The sequence below is a fragment of the Mesocricetus auratus genome, unplaced genomic scaffold, assembly GCF_017639785.1.
Source record: "Mesocricetus auratus isolate SY011 unplaced genomic scaffold, BCM_Maur_2.0 Super-Scaffold_6730, whole genome shotgun sequence".
Lineage (NCBI taxonomy): Eukaryota > Metazoa > Chordata > Mammalia > Rodentia > Cricetidae > Mesocricetus > Mesocricetus auratus.
Genome location: NW_024429184.1, coordinates 22943904 through 22949903, shown reverse-complemented (window position 1 = coordinate 22949903; position 6000 = coordinate 22943904).

Sequence of the window (6000 nt, the reverse complement as noted above, 5' to 3'; positions counted from 1 at the left end):
TGAGAAAATCAACAAGATAGACAAACCTTTGTCCAAACTTACCAAACAGCAGAGAGTGAACACGCAAATTAACAAAATCAGAAATGAAAAGGGGGACATAACAACAGACTCTGAGGAAATCCAGAGAATCATTAGGTCATACTTTGAAAACCTGTACTCCACAAAATTCGAAAATTTAAAGGAAATGGATGACTTCCTGGACAGCTATCATTTGCCAAAACTAAATCAAGAACAGATAAGCAATTTAAATAGACCTATAACCCCTATGGAAATAGAAGCTGTCATCAAAAGTCTCCCAACCAAAAAAAGTCCAGGTCCAGATGACCTCAGTGCAGAATTCTACCACAAATTCAAAGAACAGCTTATACCAATTCTTCTCAAAGTGTTCCACACAATAGAAGCAGAAGGGTCTTTGCCAAACTCTTTCTATGAGGCTTCAATAACCTTGATCCCCAAGCCACACAAAGATACAACCAAGAAAGAGAACTTCAGACCAATATCCCTCATGAACATTGATGCAAAAATACTCAATAAAATACTGGCAAATCGGATCCAAGAACACATCAAAACAATCATTCACCACGATCAAGTAGGTTTCATCCCAGGGATGCAGGGATGGTTCAACATACGAAAATCCATCAACGTAATCCACCATATAAACAAGCTGAAAAACAAAAATCACATGATCATCTCACTAGATGCTGAAAAAGCCTTTGACAAAATCCAACACCCCTTCATGATAAAGGTCTTGGAGAGATCTGGGATAACAGGGACATACTTAAACATAATAAAAGCCATATACAGTAAACCAACAGCCAACATCAAACTAAATGGACAGAAACTCAACGCAATTCCTCTAAAATCAGGAACAAAACAAGGCTGTCCACTCTCTCCATACCTTTTCAACATGGTACTTGAAGTTCTAGATATAGCCATACGACAACAAAGGGGGATCAAGGGGATACAAATTGGGAAGGAAGAAGTCAAACTTTCACTGTTTGCAGACGATATGATAGTTTACATCAATGACCCAAAGAACTCTACCAGGGAACTCTTACAGCTGATTAACACCTTCAGCAAAGTGGCAGGTTACAAGATCAACTCAAGAAAGTCAGTAGCCCTACTATATACAGATGATAAAAGGGCTGAAAGAGAAATCAGAGAAACATCACCCTTTACAATTGCCACAAACAATATAAAATACCTTGGGGTAACGCTAACCAAACAAGTGAAAGACCTGTATCGTAAGAACTTTGAATCTTTAAAGAAAGAAATTAAAGAAGCCCTCAGAAAATGGAAAGATCTCCCATGCTCTTGGATAGGTAGGATCAATGTAGTAAAAATGGCAATCCTGCCAAAAGCAATCTACAGATTCAATGCTATCCCCATTAAAATCCCAGCACAATTCTTCACAGACCTTGAAAGAACAATAATCAATTTTGTATGGAAAAACAAAAGACCCAGGATAGCCAAAAACAACCCTGTTCAACAAGGCAACGTCCGGAGGCATCACTATCCCTGACCTCAAGCTCTATTATAGAGCTATAGTCCTGAAAACAGCTTGGTATTGGCACAAAAATAGACAGGCAGACCAATGGAATCGAATTGAAAATCCAGGTATTAACCCACACACGTACGAACATCTGATCTTTGACAAAGAAGCTAAAAATATACAATGGAATAAAGAAAGCATCTTCAACAAATGGTGCTGGCATAATTGGAGACTGGCATGTAGAAAAATGCGGATCGATCCATGTTTATCGCCATGCACAAAACTTAAGTCCAAATGGATCAAAGACCTCAACATAAATCCAGCCACACTGAACCTCTTAGAAGAGAAAGTGGGTGGTACCCTTGAACGAATTGGTACAGGAGACAGCTTCCTGAACATAACACCAGTAGCACAGACAGTGAGATCAACAATTAATAAATGGGACCTACTGAAACTGAGAAGCTTCTGTAAGGCAAAGGACACAGTCAGCAAGACAAAAAGGCAGCCCACAGAATGGGAAAAAATATTCACTAATCCCACATCTGACAGAGGGTTGATCTCCAAAATTTACAAAGAACTCAAGAAGCAAGTCTCCAAAACAGCAAAGGACCCAATTAAGAAGTGGGCTGCAGAACTAAATAGAGAGTTTTCAATAGAGGAGTCTAAAATGGCTGAGAGGCACTTGAGAAAGTGCTCAACATCCTTAGCCATCCGGGAAATGCAAATCAAAGCAACTCTGAGATACCATCTCACTCCTGTCAGAATGGCTAAAATCAAAAACACCAATGACAATTTATGCTGGAGAGGATGTGGTGAAAGGGGGACACTCCTCCATTGCTGGTGGGAGTGCCAACTGGTTCAGCCACTTTGGAAAGCAGTATGGAGATTCCTCAGAAAAATGGGAATAAACCTACCACAAGACCCAGCAACTGCACTCTTAGGCATATATCCAAAAGATGCCCATTCATATAACAAAGATGTCTGTTCCACTATGTTCATAGCAGCTTTATTTGTAATAGCCAGAACTTGGAAGCAACCTAGATGTCCCTCACCCGAAGAATGGATAGAGAAAATGTGGTACATCTACACAATGGAGTACTATTCAGCAGAAAAAAATAATGGAATCATGAGATTCGCAGGCAAATGGATGACACTAGAAGAAACCATCCTGAGTGAGGTAACCCAGTCACAAAAAGAGAAACATGGCATGTACTCTCTCATATATGGATTTTAGACATAGATCTGGGGAGTGCCAGCCTACAATCCTATTGCCAGAGAGTCTGAGAAACAGAAACTTCATTTACTGGCTGGTTAAGTACTGAGCTGAACTCAAGAAAGCCAGTATCAGAGAGGGAGGACTGATGATCAAAGGGATTAAGACTGGGCTGGTTGAACCCCAGAAACAGCTGACCAGACAAAGGTTAACTCTTGAATCCCAGGCATCAGCCTGGGAATCCAGCATGGGACTGATCAAGACCCCCTGAATCTGGGTGTCAGTGAGGAGGCCTAGGTAATCTATTGAGCCTTGGACAGCAGATCAGTACCCATCCCAAGTATACACACGGTCTCTGGACTCCCATATAACAATGTGAGGTGCACTCTCACCCTGAACTCTTGGGGAAGGGTCTAGGCCCTGCCCTATATGAAATGACAGACTATGGACACCCCCATGGAGGGCCTCACCCTCCCTGGGGGAATGAGGGGATAACGGGGGGGGATGGGGGAGGGCACGGGAGGAGGGGAGGGAAAGGGAGAGGGACCTCGTACTGACTTGTGAAGCAACCTTGTTTCTTATCTAAATTTAAAATGGAAAATAAAAAAATATTAATAAAAAAAATCGAAAAAAAAAGAATTAAATATCAAAAAAAATACTCATACCCCAAGTGTGCTGGATAGTTTTATGTCAACTTGACATAAGTTAAAGTCATCTGAGAGAAGAGAACCTCAATTACAAAATGTCTCCATAAGTTCAGGGTGTACAAAAAAAAAAAGGAAAAAAAAAAAGAACCAACTCTTTGTTTCATTGATTCTTCTTAATGTTTTCCTGGTTTCTACTTGATTGATTTCAGCCCTCAATTTGATTATTTCCTGGCGTCTGCTCCTCCTGGGGGAGTTTGCTTCTTTTTGTTCTAGAACATTCAGCTGTGCTATTAATTCTCTAGTATGACTGTTCTCCAGTTTTTTCATGTGGGCACTTAGTGCTATAAACTTTCCTCTCAGCACTGCTTTCAAAGTGTCCCATAAGTTTGTGTATGTTGTGTCTTCATTCTCATTGAAATCGAGGAAGTCTTTAATTTCTTTTTTTATTTGTTCCTTTACCCAGGGATGGTGCAATTGTGCATTGTTCAATCTCCATGAGTTTGTAGGGTTTCTGCGATTTGTGTTATTGTTGAATTCTAATGTTAATGCATGGTGGTCTGATAAGATGCAGGGGTTATTCCAATTTTTTTGTATCTGTGGAGATTTGCTATGTTTCCTATTATGTGGTCAATTTTAGAGAAGGTTCCATGTGGTGCCGAGAAGAAGGTATATCCCTTTGTATTTGGGTGGAATGTTCTATAGATGTCTGTTAAACCCAGTTGGGTCATAACTTCTATTAATTCTTTTGTTTCTTTGTTAAGTTTCTGTCTGGAGGTCCTATCTAGCGGTGAGAGCGGAGTGTTGAAGTCTCCTACTATTAGTGTGTGAGATTTTATGCGCATTTTGAGCTTTAGTAATGTTTCTTTCACGAATGTAGGTGCCTTTGTATTTGGGGCGTAGATATTTAAAATCGAGACTTCGTCTTGATGTATTTTTCCTTTGATGAATATGAAGTGCCCTTCTTCATCTCTTTTGATTGATTTTAATTTGAAGTCTAATTTGTTAGATATTAGGATTGCTTCGCCCGCTTGTTTCTTGGGGCCGTTTGATTGGAAGATCTTTTCCCAGCCCTTTACTCTGAGATAACGTCTGTCTTTGGTGTTGAGATGTGTTTCTTGTATGCAGCAGAAGGAAGGGTTCTGTCTTCGTATCCATTCTGCTAGTCTGTGTCTTTTTATAGGTAAGTTGAGGCCATTGACATTGAGGGATATTAATGACCATTGATTGGTGATCCTTGTTTGCGCTTGATTTATTGTTAGTGAAGTTATTTTGTGTAGTTTCTCCTCCCTTTTTCTTTTAGTGTTTTGTAAAGTATGATTCTATATTGCCTGTGTCTTTGTGAATGTAGTTATCTTCCTTGGCTCTAGGTTTTCCTTCTAGCATTTTCTGTAGAGCTGGATTCATGGATACATATTGTTTAAATCTGGCTTTGTCATGGAATATTTTGTTTTCTCCATCTATGGTAATTGAGAGCTTTGCTGGATATAGTAGTCTGGGCTGGCATCCTTGTTCCCTTAGCGTTTGTAGGACATCTGACCAGGATCTTCTGGCTTTCATCGTTTCCATTGAGAAGTCAGGTGTAATTCGGATAGGTCTGCCTTTATATGTTACTTGGCCTTTTTCTTTAGCTGCTCTTAATATTTTCTCTTTGCTCTGTAGGTTTGATGTTTTGATTATTATATGGCGAGGTGACTTCTTTTTCTGGTCAAGCCTATTTGGTGTTCTGTAAGATTCTTGTACTTTCATAGGCATATCTTTCTTTAGGTTAGGGAAGTTTTCTTCTATGATTTTGTTGAATATGTTTTCTGTACCTTTAAGTTGAAGTTCTTCACCTTCTTCTATACCTATTATTCTCAGGTTTGGCTTCTTCATGGTGTCCCATATTTCCTGAATATTTTGTGTTAAGGATTTGTTGGTTTTGAGATTTTCTTTGGTTGACGATGCTATGTCCTCTAATGAGTCTTCAACACCTGAGATTCTCTCTTCTATCTCTTGTATTCTATTGGTGATGCTTGCATCTGTAATTCCAGACCGTTTACCGAGCTTTTCCAGCATCCCTTCATTCTGTGTTTTCTTTATCGTTTCTATTTCAGCTTTCAATCCTTCAACTGTTTGAGCTGTTTCCTTAATTTTCTTGGTTGTTTTTTCTTGGTGCTCTTTAGATTCTTTGAGAGATTTGTTTATTTCTTGAATTTTTTCCCCCATTTCATGGATTTTTTTGTTTGTTTTTTCTTCTATTTCTTTAAGGGATTTCCTCGTTTCTTCTTTGAGGCTCTCCATCATCTTCATGAAATAATTTTTAAGGTCTGTCTCCTCTTCTTCATCTATGTAGTGCTTTTCAGGTCTTGCTGGTGTTGGATCCCTGGATTCTGGTGGGGTCGTGTTGGTGTTTCTATTGCTGAGTGATCTCTTATTCTGTCTTTTTCCCATCTCTTCTTCCAGTGGGTGCTGGTGGGGGCTTTCTGTTTCCACTGGTCTCCTTCCTTACTGCAGCTGAAGCTGAAGCTGGCCTCGCTGGGGTTGGGGTCTTGGAGGGGCTGATCTCTTTCCTGTGTGGGTGGCTCTTCTGAAGCTGGGCTTGCTGGGTTGGAGTCTTGGAGGGGCTGATCTCTTTCCTGTGTGGGCGGCTCTTCTGGAAGCCGGGAGCG